The 17341-nt window shown below is 37.6% G+C and overlaps 1 long non-coding RNA gene and 3 pseudogenes across 1 annotated transcript; 3 read left to right on the top strand and 1 right to left on the bottom strand.

Annotated features, from left to right (window-relative positions):
• The first annotated feature begins 4454 nt into the window (after nucleotides 1–4454).
• LOC125189254 (3-ketoacyl-CoA synthase 6 pseudogene) lies at nucleotides 4455–8330 on the top strand (annotated as a pseudogene).
• A 1128-nt stretch (nucleotides 8331–9458) lies between these two features.
• LOC148926905 (uncharacterized) lies at nucleotides 9459–10229 on the bottom strand. Its single transcript, XR_016130934.1, has 2 exons — nucleotides 10144–10229; nucleotides 9459–9663 (listed from the first exon to the last, which is right to left on the bottom strand). It is a non-coding gene; the product is annotated as an uncharacterized LOC148926905 (long non-coding RNA).
• Nucleotides 10230–11634: 1405 nt separating this feature from the next.
• Nucleotides 11635–13323, top strand: LOC125187169 (3-ketoacyl-CoA synthase 6 pseudogene; annotated as a pseudogene).
• Nucleotides 13324–15188: 1865 nt separating this feature from the next.
• LOC125190657 (3-ketoacyl-CoA synthase 6 pseudogene) lies at nucleotides 15189–16968 on the top strand (annotated as a pseudogene).
• The last annotated feature ends 373 nt before the right edge of the window (nucleotides 16969–17341 follow it).

Raw genomic sequence — 17341 nt, 5'->3', positions numbered from 1 at the left:
AAGGAAGGAGGAGGAGGTGGAGGGGGTGGAGTGTTGGGGATAGGAATTGCTGTAAGAGGTCGAGTGTGATGAGATGAAGAAGCATATGAAGTCGGAGGTGGGGGTGGTGAGGCATGATATAGAGAGATTAATTGATCGATGCGTTGGGCAAAAGACGACGCAAGCGATTCCATTTGCATGGCAGTTGAGAGTTGTAGGCGATCAAATTGCTGCTGGATCGGGAGGGGAAGAGCCGAGAAGTGATCGGGAAGAGGAGGAGTAGGGGTATGGCTGGGAGGTGTGGTAGGAGCGTGGCTGAATGGCGTGGGTGTGTGGCTGGGAGGAGTGGGATTGTGATTATGTTTAGGAGGAGGAGTGGTAGTCATGGTGTAGTAGCAACGAAAGCACCAATGTTATAGACTTGAATCCCTTTGAGTGGATTCTAATTCCAAAGAAGAAGACCTACAAAAATTTAAAGAACTTAACAATATAAATGAAATGGAAATATGCTTTTCTTACTTCATGATAATAATGCAAAAGATGTCTACCCTATTTATACAAAACAAAAACAGCAGTTTGCAACTAACTAGATAAATGGGAAACGTGAGCTAATGCAGATGGAAGTGGAGATAATGGAGAAGTGGAGATATGCTAATTAATCTAACAAGATAACGACTTGGTCAACAGTACTAGATGAAGTCTTATTTCAAGTAGTTGGGCCTTTGTGGATTACGGGCTGAGTGTCGACGTTGGGCTTGGGCTGCTTCGTATCAGTATATATCATATAATTTCAGTTTATTAAGCTAAAGCTTTGAAAATGTTTCTTAATTCGTTTTTATCTGATTTCGTATACGTAAGGTTAATGCAAATTGACATCATGTTCGCATTCTGCAAATTTAATTTGGTGTTCGGCTAACTTCTTCGTGTGCGTAATTTGTAGTCAATTTCAGATTTGTGTTTGAGGTTTAAAAAATGGAATCTCAATCTTTGTTTCGTTTGTTAACTTAAGAAGAAGAAGGGTTAAAAAGAGATTTTTATTGTCAGATCTGAAATGGGCCTATGCTTTACGTACTTTGTATGTTTGAGTTGTAAAAATCTGTTTAGTCAGTTAGCTTCTGTTTAAATTAAGTTTTTATGATCGATTTTTACTTCTATAAACTAGCTTAATTAATACTAATATTTTGGGGTTATGATAGCAATTAATGGCGAAACGAGTTGAGAGTGTAATGATTTGTACAAGTGAACATTAATCATGAAACTCGCATATCATGATAAGGAGTACGTTTTTCAAGTTATAAGGAATCTAAGTGAAGGATGTAAATATACCTTATAAAGAAAGTAAATTGCATGCGGTTCAGTTAAGATGTCTTCAATAATACAATTAATATTACTTATATAGTTATATGGTCATATTTTAGACGTCCATAACATTGAGGCAATAATTTACTTCTAGTTCGACTCCCGAACTACTTAATAGTAGTTGGTAAGTATCATTTTTCCGACACGGACAAGACATATTCACTAAATTATACTTGCTCCATTCTATGACAGTGGAGTCATTTTGCCATTTTGGTACGTTCCATAATAATAGAGTCACTTTCGCTTTTAGTAAAAATCAACACATTTTTTCTCACATATTTTATTCTCTCTTTATCACTCCTCCTTTTCCATTTCCTAGTTTATTCTTCATTTACTTAACTTACTTAATACAAATTTTTTTAAACTACGTGCTAAAAAGAAACGTCTCCACTATCGCGGAAAGAAGGGAGTAGTACTCCATAAATTATTTTAAAAATGCAACTCCAAATATAAGTTCCGCTTTGGTATACTATGAAATTTAAAACAGCGTGAGATTTTTGGATGTGCGCTTCACGCTATTTTCGCATGTACATTTATAATGTAATGAATTTTATTTTTGCAAGTTATTAAGTAATACTCCTACTCCATATGGAGTTCTTTGCTTGTTAGGAAATACCAAAAATTTCAATTTTAAACAAGAAAAGGAAATACTCTTTTCGTCCTAATTATCTAGACTTGTTTTCCGCTTTTGGATATCCCAATTCCCAAATATATAAACTTGTTTCCGAAAAAAATAATCTTTTAAAGTAAATTACTAGTTACTCCCTCCGTCCCGCTTTAGCAGTCCCATTGACTTTTCTGTCATCTTTTTATAAAATTGATAAAAAATAGTTAAAGAGGAGAAATGGTAAATTAAGAGAGAGAATAATATAGAGGAGAGTCTTATCTAAATTATTGTCTCTCTTACTTTACCATTTCTCCACTTTAACTATTTTTTATCATTTTTACAAAAAGAGGGCAGAAAAGTCAATGAGACTGCTAAAGCGGGACGGGGGGAGTATATCTCTTGGATTAACTCTATCATCATTTAATCGTGAAAATAAATACTACTCCCTCCGTCCCATGCTACTCGCACTTTTCATTTAGGCCGTAAATTTGAGATCGATTTTTTTTTAATTAAATTAGAATTTTAAGTGTAATGAGACGTCACTTAATAAAGGACCTCTTAACTTAAATTAACATATTAATTAAATGCATTAATTCTAACTTAAACTATAAATAATGTAAGGAGTTTGTGACGTGCCGAAAAGTAAAAGTGCAAGTAACATGGGACGGAGGGAGTACTTATGAGTAGTACTCCTTCCGTCTTTGATAAGTTGTCTAATAAGTTGTCTACTTTTGACATTTCGGTCCTTCCATAAAATGTTGTCCATTTTTTTTTTTCATTTTAATAGGTGGACCTCATTTCCACTACTCCCTCCGTTCCAGATAATTTGGAACACTTTGACCCGACACGAGTTTTAAGAAATCTAATGGAGAGTGAGTTGAGAAAGTTAGTGGGATGCAGGTCCTACTTTTAAAGTATTAGTTTTATAATAAAATGTGAGTAGAAATGAGTTAGTGGAATAAGAGGTCCACTACTAAAAATGATAAAAGTGAAGTGGGACAAATTATGTGGGACGGATCGAAATGGAAAACTGGGACAAATTATTGGGACTGAGGGAGTAACTTATTACACTCACAATCTATTGTAAAACTAATAATACTCCATCCGTCCCCAAAGAATATGCACTTTGAGGACGATACGAGTTTTAATGTAAAATTGATAAAGTAAGAGAGGTGTAGAGAGAAAAAATATTGTTAGTGGAGAATGATTTCCACCTCATTAGAGAGAAGAAACTTTCCAAAATTAGAAAGTACATATTCTTGTGGGACGGGGGGAGTAGTATATAAAAGAGGGACCACAATCTACTAACTTTTTCAACTCTCTTTTCATCACATTTCTTAAAACCCACACCAAGTATATTATTAAGTTTATTATATATACTAACTCCATTCTAGCCTAGCCTAAGTGAGTCATTTCTATTTTGACACATTAATGAAAGTAATGTGATTTAATGAATTGAATTATAAATAATTTGGTACCATTTGACCCGACACAAGTTTTAAAATATGTAATAGAAAGTGGATGGAAAAAGTTAGTGGCACGCGAGTTCTATTTTTATATATTAGTTATATAATAAAATGTGAGTGAGAATGCATTGGTAGAATGTAGGATCCACTACCAAATATGGTAAAAATAAAAGGTGACAAATTTTTAGGGACGAACGAAAAAGGAAATAAGTGACAAATTTTTAGGGACGAACGAAAAAGGAAATAAGTGACAAATTTTCAGGGACAGAAGAAGTAATATACTCCCTCCGTCCCACATAATTTTACCTAGTATTTCATTTTGGACCGTCCCACATAATTTTACCTATTTCACTTTTACCATTTTTGGTAGTGGACCTCATATTTCACTAACTCATTCCTACTCACATTTTATTATAAAACTAATAGTACTTTAAAAGTAGGACCCACATCCCACCAACTATTTCAACTCACTTTCCATTACATTTTTTAAAACCCGTGCCGGGTCAAAGTGTGTAAAATTATGTGGGACGGAGGGAGTAACATTAAACTTAAGGGTTGCGGTCAAGTGGCATGAAACTTTTATCAATTTGTATTGCTGCCTTTGAATATGAAGCGGCCTTAAGTTCTTGGGTCAGTTATCTCATCCATTGAGGTGCCTATAAATCAGCGCGATAAATAATCACTAGATCGTCGTATATCTTGTTAATTACCAAGAAAAAAATATATAGTAATTAAAATTCATGGTACTATCATCTATAAATATCAACATTTGTAGCTATGAAGTTGAACCACTCCATCTCTAAACAACTAAAACAACTTGATTGTCTTCCTCATGCTATCGCTACCACTCAGGGACGGATCTATTTGGAGTTCACAAGGGTAAATGCCCCACCTAGAAATAATCTATGTATACTACTTTTAATAAGTTAATTTTAATTTTTTTAAAATATCCTTATTTTTGTCCCTTCTCAATGTATTAAAATATCTTTATGTATATTTTTGCCCCCTATGTAGAATTTCTGGCTCCGTCCCTGCTACCACTCATGCTTTCTCTTACCATCAAAGCCTTACATACTAAACTACAAGCAGTCATCCTCCATGTCTCGAATTCAACTCATGATTTGTTGACCTCATCACTCCGCTTTCCATCCTTGAATATCTTCTTCCTCATCACCATCTCTGCAATGACCTACTGCCTCATGTTCCGCCCGCGGCGCTCCGTCTACCTAATCGACTACGCCCTCTGCAAGCCTCCCCGCTGCCTGCGAGTCCCCACCGGCGGCTTCTTGGGGCACTCTAGCCTTGCCTTTCCCACCGACCCCCAAAGCGTCCATTTTCCGATGAAAATGCTCCAACGCTCCGGCCTCAGCTAGGAGACCGCCATGCCCCACGCCTCCCATTACATTTACATCCCTCCCAACCCGACCCCGGCCCTGGCCAGAGAAGAAGCCGAGCTCGTCATCTTCTCCGGGACTCTCTTCTAATCAAGACAGGCTTCAAACCCCAAGACATAGACGTTTTGGTGTTGAACTCTGGCCTCTTCTATCCAGCGCCGTCTCTGGCGTCCTTGGTCGTTAACATGTACAAACTCAGGGATGGGCTGCAGTGCCGGCTTGATCTCTCTAGATTTGGCCAAAGGCATTCTAGAAGGTTACACTAATATAAATGCTGTGATGATCAGCGCGGAGATCCTCACCCCCTTCAGCTATATGGGCATGGACAGAGCCATGCTCCTCCCTAACTGCTTATTTAGAATGGGCTGCGCCGCCGTGTTACTATCCAACCGCCGCGCTGACCGCCACCGAGCCAAGTATAAGCTGCTTCGAGTGGTGAGAACACATACAGGAGAAGCTGACCAATCATACAAATGCATATCACTAGAAGAAGATTCTCAAGGAATTATCGGAGTTAAATTGGACAAAGATTTGATTGCCGTTGCTGGAGAGGCTCTCTGTAACGACCCGCCATTTTAGGGTACAATAATAATGGCGATCGCTATCTAGGAAGACTTAAATGCAACAAAGATCATAGGCTAGGGTCTCATTTAAAGGTAATTTACTAGAGCATTTAATGAACAATTAAGTAGGGGAAGAATAATGCCTTAGCAATGAAATCCAACAAAAGATTATCACAATAAATGCTCCGAAATAGCAAAAGTTCCAAAATAATCTCATTTGTTTCATATCCAAAATACTCCCACGAAATAAAAGAATTCAACCCAATCAAAAAATCACAAGTTTTCATATTTTAGCGGAAGCGACCAAGAGAGAAGTGAAGCTATGTATGGAGACACAACGACACTTAAAGTTTCAACAGATCATGTTATTATTTCCTACTCAACACCGCTGACCGCTCGTCACCGCTCAACCTGCACATAGGGAAAACACATGCAGGGCTAAGTACTATAACCATACTCAGTGGACTCATTGCCGAAAACAGTTTTATCACAAAAAATAGTTATCATGCCATTTTCAAGTGTCCATCGGGGTTTTATCTTTAGAAAGGCCCGAGGCACCACAATATATTCTTTATCAAATATCACGGTCGCGCAACCATTTTTCACATCGACGTTTACCATATCCTCATTCTACATGACAAGGAATGCGGCCGCAATCCAGGTCACTAGACCGGCCGACCCATACGCCAGCACTCGGTCTAACATTGGTGTACACTAATCCAAGTAGAGATTGCGGCTCTACGAGGATCCGAATTCGATTAAATCAATAGTGGCATAGCCACGAGGGATAGGCACGACAAAACAAATCAAGGCATGATAACACATATCTCATTCTCATCAATATCAGTTTAGGACAATGTCCTTATTTTAAAAGAAAGCCCACTTTGTCGGCTTAGCTCGAAAGTGTTCTCTTCTCCTCGTTTATCACGCTGAGAGCGCGAAGTATCACCTTTAAATTAGGCGTATCACAAATCAGTTTCGAACATTGATTTCAAATCATGCATGTTCCCACGTTTCCCTTTTTCCCATCGATAAATCTTTAATATCATCATCCAAAATCAAGGTATGATTAGTATATCATTTTTATTCGAATAACAACTCAAGATTCACCATTAAATCGTGTCACGCATGAGTGTTCTGCACGCACCACACACACACACGAACACAACACTTGTGCACGCCTTCCGAGGCATGCACGCACACATACACACTCGGTCACACACACACTTATCACATGCATCCCAAATTCATCAATTTAATTTCCCCTTCGCTCAATCTAAATGTATGTGGACTCAAGAATACCGATTGATCGGTAGAAGAAGAAAGATTAATATAGAAAATACCTTTTCCAAAAGAACGAACGGTAGAAACAAGTTATAGCCTTGATTCTTCAATATATTCTTGAATTTCAACTTGGATTCTTCTCAATTGATGAAGAAATCTTGAAGAAAGTAGAAGAAATTTTTGGAGAGAGTGTGAGAGAGGGATTTCGAAAATTAGGGAGGAGTGGGGCGTGATTTGTGTTGCTAGGGTTTAGGATCTCTCATGTATTTATAGAGTGCCAAAATAATATCTTTAATTAAATAAATTAAAGATTTTAGAAGATATGGAGAGATTTTAATATAGTAGTTGGCGTGATTTTAGAGAGAATTAAGGGAAATTCGAAAATTCTAGGCTATTTAATTAGCCTATGATTTAATTCAAATATTTCACGGAGTAGAATAAGATATCACGGAGCAGAATAAAATAATTAAATCCTCTCCAAATAAAAGGAAATAGGCGTGTAATTTGACTTCTTCAAAAGGGAATTTAATAAAATCCTAATTAAATTAGGATATGGCAAGATCTTCCTAGATATGACAAGATATGGTAAGATATTCTAGCATATTTATATTTATTCATGGAAGAGAATAAATAAGGGATCAAATAATATAATAAACAATTCCTTCTTCCCTATTATATGAGATTTTCGAAAATCTCATGGAAATCAAAGGTGGAGTTTTCGAAAATTCCAAGGTGGAATTAAAGTATAATTGGACTTTGGATTTAATTCGGATAATTATCCCAAGCAAATTATTAAATCCAAGAAAAATAGGATTCCTTCTCCAATAAAAATAGGAGGGATCGAAAATTCCACATGATTAAATAATGCTCCTATTTAATTCTCACTCATCCCTTAGGAAAATAATTCACCACAATTATATTACTCCGCATCAAATATTCACACCAAATCAATCATCTCTTTACTTCCTCTTCTTTTTCTCAATGCATTGACCTTTCAACGGCCACGTCATATTTTCCACATCTTTGACTATTTAATAGCCACGTCATATTTTCAACAAGTTGACTATTCAACTCAATCTCAACTCCCATACACAATTAGGTCACAAAGACATCATGTAATTAATCACTCATCAATTAATCCACATATCATAACATTTAAGGCATTTAATGCAAAAAATTTATAACCCAAAAATTAGGGTTTGAAAAAGTGGGGCGTTACACTCTCAAACTCAATATTGCCAAAATCGGACCTCCTTTCCTTCCGGCATCAGAGAAATTCCTATTCGCTCTCTCTCTAATCAAAGGGAAACTCTCTAATTCTAAATCGAAACTGTATGTGCCGGATTTTAAGAAAGCGTTTAAGCATTTGTGCATCCACCCAGGTGGAAGGGCGGTGATCGACGAGCTGCAGAAGAGCCTCCGCCTGACAGACGAGCAGGTGGAGGCGTCGAGGATGACACTGCATAGATTCGGAAACACATCGTCGTCATCGCTGTGGTATGAATTGAGCTACATTGAATCCAAGGGAAGGATGAAGAAAGGGGATAGGGTTTGGCAGATTGGACTTGGGAGTGGATTTAAGTGTAACAGCGCCGTTTGGAAGTGTAACCGGACGATCAAGTTGCCGGTAGAGGGGGCATGAGCCGATTGCATTCATAAATATCCGCTTTACATCTAATTCTTTTTTGTTTGCTTAATTTCGTGATAAATATGCTTTAATTTTTTTGATGGATGATATCTGTGTGTTGAAAAGTTTTGCTTAAGCTATTCGAAATATTGCTTTTTTTTTTTTACAAAAAAATTGCTTACTTTGTGCTTAACTATGTTTAAATGTGATTAATTTTTTTTTATTTTGTTTGCTTAATTTCGTATTAAATGTGCTTATTCATGTGTGATATTTGTGTGTTGATATTTTTTGCCTATGATATTCGGAATCATGCTTTTTTTTTTTGTACAAAGATTGCTTATTTGCAAAAAACTATGCTTATTTTGGATACGAAAATAGTTTTCGCTCACTCTATACAGTGTTTAATTTGTTAGACATTTTGCTTATTCTATTCGAGAACATGCTTAATTTCTTGTAAAATGTGCTTATTTTTGTTTGATATTTTGTAAATTGAAATTTTTTTATTGTGCAATTTGAAATGTTGTTTTTTCTGTACAAAAGATTGCTTACTTTGTGTTTACCTATGCTTAATTTGGCTACAAAAAGTTTTGCTTAAGCTATTCGAAATGTTGCTTACTTATTGAGATACTTTGCTTACTTCAAAAAATTGCTTACTATACTAGTCTGAATCGAGTTTTTTGTACACCTTTAGTTCACAAGCGATGGGAAGGAAAGAATCCAGCTGATGTACACCAACAGTGCTGCCAATAGAGTGGACGACTACATCAAACAAGGTCGATAGTGGAGTGTACGTAATGAGGCACATGAAGAAATGCATGGGCCAAAAAGCAAATAAATGGAAGTGCGGACTTACTCCTAGAAACGCTTTGTCATTGCAATACCTAAGAGCCAAAATAAACAAAGAGCTGCTATTTGGGAATTCAAACGCAGTCATATATAAAATCCTACATCTTACCCAACAGTGCAATGAGAAAGAGAAGAAAAAAGGGCCAACTGATGTTGAGAAAATGATAGCAACGTACTCTAAATAGTCATGCACGAGAGTTTATGGTTTTCAAGCACTTGTTGTTTTCTATTGGATACAATGTTGTGAAGCAACTTTTTACCGTACAATGCAATTGATACTTGTTGAACGTAAAGAGGCATTGGTACAATACAATTGTGTTCGAAAATGCATAATTAAACCAACGTATGCAATGTTAATATAATAAAACATAATTGTTCTTCAAACTATATAGTTTATATAGTTTAAGCAAGTAAAACAAATTGCTTGAATAGCCAGGAATACATTTCCGTCCCTTCGCAAGACAACCATGCAGCACCGAATATCACATGCTTTCCGTGATTGTCTTTCCAAGTGAAAGGGGGAAAAACCATGCAGTACCTGCAACACGTCATACATCGTGTGACAATACGATAAATACAACAATCGACATGGCGGGATGCAATATTATAAACAACATATGCAACTAGTCATAAAAGAAAATAGCTAAACACATCAAAGATACTAACCTAATCTATGTGACTGGGATTACCAAAGATGCTACTCAAGCAGTACGCAATTCGCCGTACCACATAAGCGAATTCTCCTCAATATTAACAAATTTTGACAGAACACATAAGCATATTTATATATATATTAAGCAAACATTTGTGCAACATAAGCAACATCTTCACAAAGAAATTGCAAAATTAGGCAAAGGACGATACCTGTTTGTGTTGTATATTGAATCAATATTCAATCAACGAAGTCAAATGAACAAACATAAAAAACTGGAATTTAAGTGTAATCACAGAAGTGAAAAAAATGAAGAGCGAATTAGAACACCAACTGAACGTGAATCAACCAACACAAAAAACTGACCTTCATATGAATTATCTAATTCCATTGATGTCATTCTTTGATGAATGTAGATTTCGGCAGTGTAGAGATTGTATTCGACTATATAGATTATATAAATATTCTTCAACTGTTGAAAAGATGAAATTTTGGTGAAGAATGATTAATTCAACAGTAAATAAAGTAAAGATTGTAACTTCCTATTTTTCCCGCATAAATGACGGCAGTTTAGGATTTAGAATAACTAATGAATATGTACATTCCAAACTTACCCTTCGTACATACAAATATGAATATTACATGAAATTCCAAGTGGGTGACGTGGCACAATCATATGCGTCCGTAACTGAAATCAAATAACCTATATTGGTGGGAAGTTGCGAACTTTAAAATCTAATATTTTTAAAGTACATTTATGTGTTCTCATATTTATATTTACTTAAACCATTAAATGGTGAATAATGTGTTTTCTCTATAATCCCATTAAGGAAAATAAAGTTTTACATTAAATAGGAGGACGGTTAAAATGTACATGTAAAAAATAATCATAGTCAAATAAATACGCATAATAAATTTCTAATTGACACTCCCACTTATTTCGTCATACGAATGGTACGTATGTGCATCGGCATAGCTTAATGACATGCTAATGTACATCATTTTGCACCCCCACGCTTGTATGTTTGTATTACTCATCCAGTCATCCTCTCTCATAAAAATGGACAATTTTTCTCAGAACATACGTTCCAAAAAAATAATCACTTGTATTTTTTATAATTTATTTTATCTCAAGGCGGACTTCATTTTTCATTAATATTATTTTAATTACTTTTTTTTTATATTTTTAATACTTTATTAATTATGCATTAAAATCCATATCAATTTGGAATTGTTTATTTTTTGGGGATGGAATGAGTATTTGACTATACATAGCTGATTATGGCATTAAAAATTTATACACGTCTTATAATAATTATGATTAAAAGATAAATTGCATGTGATTCAGTTAAGATGTCTTACGTATATATTTAATTTGGTGCAACTTATATGGCATGATTATTTAGACGTCCAGAAAAATAAGGCCATAATTTATTTTTAATTCGACCCCCCAACTACTACGAGTAGTAGTTTTAAGTAAGTATCATTATTCCGACATGGACTATAGACCTATTCATTAAATTATGAGTAATTGATATATTCCGTCAAATCTTAGGTTTTCTCACGCTATCTAAGCACTTACATTTAAATAGCATTTAATATTGAAGCAAAATATAATGCAAATATTTTTATTTTTGCTGGGACACAATAGTTTGGAAACACCAGAGTGGAAGAACAGTTTTACATCTGGTGAGATACTATCATAAAAAAATGAAGTCACTGAATAACATTGCTCATATGTAAAAATTAAAGACATAATTGATTAAATAAATTATTTAAATAACTGAATATTTTGCATTGCCAAAAGCATATATAATTTCCCCCAAATTAGAGTCTATAAGGGAAAAGAGACAAGCCGTATTATGAAATGAGATAATTAAGAATAACATTTGATAATCAAAGTCATTGACAAGGAAAGTGGGCATAGTATCGTCTATAAAAATCAAAAGCACTCCATCTCTAAACATCTAAAACAATTCATTCTCCCATAATGGATGCTCCACCGCCGGAACCTTGTCAATCGGCAAAGCTCAGACACCTGAAACTATACTACTTCATTGTCTTCCTCATCCTACCAATCATGCTTTCTCTCACCATCAAAGCCCTACACAATCATTCAATCCATAATTTGAAGATCTCATCACTCCACATTGCATTCTTCCTCGTCACCATCTCCGCCTTGACCTACTACTATTTCCTCATGTTTCGCCCGCGGCGCTCCGTGTACCTCATCGACTACGCCCTCTGCAAGCCTCCCCGGTTGCTCCGCGTCCCCACCGCCCGCTTCACAGAGCACTCCAGACTTGCCTTTCCCACCGACCCCCAAAGCGTCCATTTTCAGATGAAAGTGCTCCAACGCTCCGGTATCGGCGACGAGACCTCCATGCCCCACGCCACCCATCACATCCCTCCCCAACAGACCATGGCCCTGGCCAGCGAAGAAGCCGAGCTCGTTGTCTTCTCCACCATGGATTCTCTTCTAACCAAGACAAGCCTCAACCCTCTAGACATAGACGTTTTGGTGGTGAATTGTGGCCTCTTCAATCCGGCGCCGTCTCTTACTGCGTCGATCATTAACAAGTACAAACTCAGGAGTGATATAAAAAGCTTCAATCTCTCCGGGATGGGCTGCAGCGCCGGTTTGATCTCTCTTGATCTGGCCAAAGGCCTTCTGGAATGTTATCCCAATATAAATGCTGTGATCATCAGCACTGAGATCCTCACTCCCTTCATCTACCTCGGGAAGGATAGATCCATGCTCCTCACCAACTGCTTATTCAGAATGGGCTGCGCCGCCGTGTTATTATCCAACCGCCGCCCTGACCGCCGCCGCGCCAAGTATAAGCTGCTTCGAGCGGTGAGAACGCACACAGGAGCAGATGACGAATCATACAAATGCCTATCACAGGGAGAAGATTCTCAAGGAATTCAAGGAGTTAGATTGGGCAAAGATTTGGTTGCCGTCGCCGGAGAGGCTCTGAAATTGAATATTGCCAAAATCGGACCTCATTTTCTTCCGCCATCCGAGAAATTCCTATTCGCTATCTCTCTAATCGAAAGGAAACTCTGTAATTCCAAATCGAAGGCGTATGTACCGGATTTTAAGAAAGCGTTTGAGCATTTGTGCATCCACCCAGGTGGAAGGGCGGTGATCGACGAGCTGCAGAAGAGCCTCCGCCTGACAAACGAGCAGGTGGAGGCATCGAGGATGACGCTGCATAGATTCGGAAACACTTCGTCGTCATCGGTGTGGTATGAATTGAGCTACATTGAATCCAAGGGAAGGATGAAGAAAGGGGATAGGGTTTGGCAAATTGGATTTGGGAGTGGATTTAAATGCAACAGTGCGGTTTGGGAATGTAACCGGTCAATCAAGTTGCCGGTTGAGGGGCCGTGGTCCGATTGCATTCATAGATATCCGGTTTACATTCCTCGTCTCATTAAGCCTTAGTTTTGTTTCTACTTCTCTCAATATTTGCTTTATTAAATTATTGGATCGATGTGAAGAGAATATATAAGAATAAATAAAATTGCATAAAAAATGAAGTCAGATTGTTCCATGAAAAATGATAGAAATACAACTATTGATCGAGTTAAATTATTGGGTCGTGGAAACATTTTCTCATTTCGAAGGATAATGCAATAAACGATATTCCAGTTCTGGCTAAGGTTTTAGTATGCTTTTATACGACAGATACGTCTGAGGGTGAACCACCACTACAAAAAAAGGCGCTGGTTGCTACCAAATATTTGCTAGCACCAGGTTGTGCTCAGGTTGTGCTCGCAAAACATTTTCGTCTTATAAAAATAGGCATTTTTTCAATGATCACCCATTTCATAAAAATAGTTACTTCTATTTTGGTAAACTTTGTTTCAAATGAGAGAACTTCAATCCCAAATACCAATTAATGCATTAAAATCAGTCTGTTTCAAAAGTATCTACTCCATTAAGACAATAAAGTGTTAATACTACTATCGCTGATTATGACATAAAAAATTGTAAATGCATGTCTTACTATACTTATGATTAAAAAAGTGAATTGCATGGGGTTCAGTTAAGATGTCCTATGTCTATATATTTAAGACTAAAGGTCAAAATTGGTCCTAAATATATCACTATTTTATGTTTTTGGTCCTAAACATTATCTTTTGGATTTTTTGGTCCTGCACATATGAAAATTTTATCATTTTGGTCCTCCGTCAACATTTCTGTTAAAAACTAACGGTCAACGAGTTTAATCTCGATTTTGACCAAATTAAACTTTTAATTCTGATTTTTTACTCCTAACTAATTCCTTGTTGTTTTTGTAAATATTCTAAACCCATCATCACCACCCCAGATCCACTCCAGCTTCTTCGACGCCTCCGCCCGCGACTCCGGCGACGCCAGGTCGAACAACCACCGCCGCCGAGAACCACCTCTCAGAAGCTCCGCCACCGCCTCTCCGAGATATTCTTCCTCGACGACCCGCTCCACAAGTTCAAGGATCAGTCGTGGTTTCAGAAACTGATTTTGGCGCTGCAATTCTTCTTCCCAATTTTCGATTGGGCCCCCAATTACACCTTCCAGCTCTTCAAATTCGACGTCGTTTCCGGCGTCACCACTGCCAGCCTCGCCATTTCCCAGGTGCCCTAATTTTAAGAATTCAATTTCTTCCCAAAAATTGAAAATTCTCGTCCAAGATCGATTTTTTTCATGCAAATTTGAGTTTTCTTGATTTCAATTTATAGAATTTTAATTAGGGATTTGTTCTTGGGAAATACAGGGGATAAGTTATGCAAAGCTAGCAAATCTGCCACCGATTATAGGTTTATGTAAGTGGGAAATTCATCAAGAATCCCTTTATCTTGCTCTGTTTTGTTTTGAACTAAATGCTACGGAGAATATTTATAAAAATAATTAAAGAATTAATTAGGGAGTAAAAAATCAGAATTAAAAGTTTAATTTGGTCAAAATATGGATTAAACCCGTTGACCATTAGTTTTTAATGGAAATGTTGACGGAGGATCAAAATGATAAAATTTTCATATGTGCAGGACCAAAAAATCCAAAAGATAATGTTTAGAACCAAAAACGTAAAATTGTCATATGTCCAGGATCAATTTTGGCCTTTACTCACATTTAATGTTACTTATATGGTCATAATTATTTAGACGTCCAGAAAATTAAGGCCATAATTTATTCTTAATTCGACTTCCGAACTACTTAGCAGTTAGTAATATCATAATTCCGACATGGACTATAGACCTATTCAATAAATCGTGAGTAATATTATGGGATGAGATAATTAAGAAAAACATTTGAAAATCAAAGTCATAGATAAAGAAGGTTGTCATAACTAGTATCGTGTATAAATATCAAGATTTGTAGCTACGAAGTTGAAGCACTCCATCTCCAAACAACTATAGGAGTAGTAAAACAATTCATTCAGCCTACCAATCATGATTTCTCTTAGCGTCAAAGCCTTACATAGTGAACCACAAGCAATCATCCATGTCTCGAATTCAACTCATGATTTGTTGACCTCATCGCTCCGCTTTCCATCCTTGAATATCTTCTTCCTCATCACCATCTCTGCATTGACCTACTACTACTTCCTCCTCATGTTTCGCCCGCGGCGCTCCGTCTACCTCATCGACTACGCCCTCTGCAAGCCTCCCCGCTGCCTCCGAGTCCCCACCGGCGGCTTCTTGGAGCACTCCAGACTTTCCTTTCCCACCGACCCCCAAAGCGTCCATTTTCAGATGAAAATGCTCCAACGCTCCGGCCTCGGCGAGGAGACCTCCATGCCCCACGCCTCCCATCTCATCCCTCCCGACCCGGCCACGGCCCTGGCCAGAGAAGAAGCCGAGCTCGTCATATTCTCCGCCATCGATTCTCTTCTAATCAAGACAGGCTTAAAACCCCAAGACATAGACGTTTTGGTGGTGAACTCCGGCCTCTTCTATCCGGCGCCGTCTCTGGCGTCCTTGGTCGTCAACAAGTACAAACTCGGGAGAGATATTAAAAGCTTCAATCTCTCCGGTATGGGCTGCAGCGCCGGCTTGATCTCTCTAGATTTGGCCAAAGGCATTCTAGAATGTTACACTGATATAAATGCTGTGATGATCAACACTGAGATCCTCACCCCCTTCAGCTATATGGGCAAGGACAGAGCCATGCTCCTCCCTAACTGCTTATTTAGAATGGGCTGCGCCGCCGTGTTACTATCCAACCGCCCCGCCGACCGCCACCGCGCCAAATATAAACTGCTTCGAGTGGTGAGAACGCATACTGGAGCAGATGACAAATCATTCAAATGCCTATCACAAGAAGAAGATTCGGAAGGACTCCTCGGATCTAAATTGGGGATCGATCTGGTCGCCGTCGCCGGAGAGGCTCTGAAATTGAATATTGCTGAAATCGGACCTACTTTCCTTCCGGCATCGGAGAAATTCCTATTCGCTATCTCTCTAATCAAAAGGAAACTCTGTAATTCCAAATCGAAGGCGTATGTACCGGATTTTAAGAAAGCGTTTGAGCATTTCTGCATCCACGCCGGCGGAAGGGCGGTGATCGACGAGCTGCAGAAGAGCCTCCGCCTGACAGACGAGCAGGTGGAGGCGTCCAGGATGACGCTGCATAGATTCGGAAACACTTCGTCGTCATCGCTGTGGTATGAATTGAGCTACATTGAATCCAAGGGAAGGATGAAGAAAGGGGACAGGGTTTGGCAGATTGGACTTGGGAGTGGATTTAAGTGTAACAGCGCCGTTTGGAAGTGTAACCGGACGATCAAGTTGCCGGTAGAGGGGGCATGGGCCGATTGCATTCATAAATATCCGCTTTACATTCCTCACATCATCAAGCTTTAGTAGTTTAGTCATAGTTAATATTCGTTACTGTAGTGATAAAATTCAAACTCATATATTGTACAAACTCTAAACCATGATCTGGACCGTTAAAAAATATCAACAGGTGACAAAATAGTAGCAACTAAAAATATCAACACAATATCAACACAGCATCAACCGTTGACACTGTATTTTCTAATTGAACAGATTATAGTTTGAAGTTTGTACAATATTTAGAGTTTGCATTTGATCTCGTTCCTATACTTGTATGAGCTTTAATAAATTCTTGGATGTGAAGTTAATATAAGAAAAAAAACTGCATGAGAAAGCCTGCCCATGATGCGTGGGCTGACTGCATTTATTAATATCCAGTACATTGAAGCCCTCTTCTTAAGGCCCAATTATAAAAGTAGAGCCCAATCTGAATGATTTATTGACGAAGTAATAATTGTTTCAGCGGGCTGTAAGCCTGTAACAGACGCTAATTTTTTATTATGATTTTCTTTCACTACGTTAAATTTATACTCCGTATTTAATTACTTTTACAAAATTATGAGTTTTTTAAACATTAGTACTATATTTTATAAGATGTTCTTTCTTAGAACCTCTTTAAAATGAATTAGCTCAACACCCACTTAATTTGGAAGATAGCTAGTAATAAATGAGAGCACTACTATACTTAGCAGCCTATCCAATTCAGAAATTTAATAATGAGCTTCTATCATCTTCC

The sequence above is a fragment of the Salvia hispanica genome, chromosome 5 (assembly GCF_029641045.1).
Source record: "Salvia hispanica isolate PSC_SH4W2 chromosome 5, Shi_PSC_v1, whole genome shotgun sequence".
NCBI lineage: Eukaryota > Viridiplantae > Streptophyta > Magnoliopsida > Lamiales > Lamiaceae > Salvia > Salvia hispanica.
This window is presented reverse-complemented; position numbering and strand designations above follow the sequence as displayed.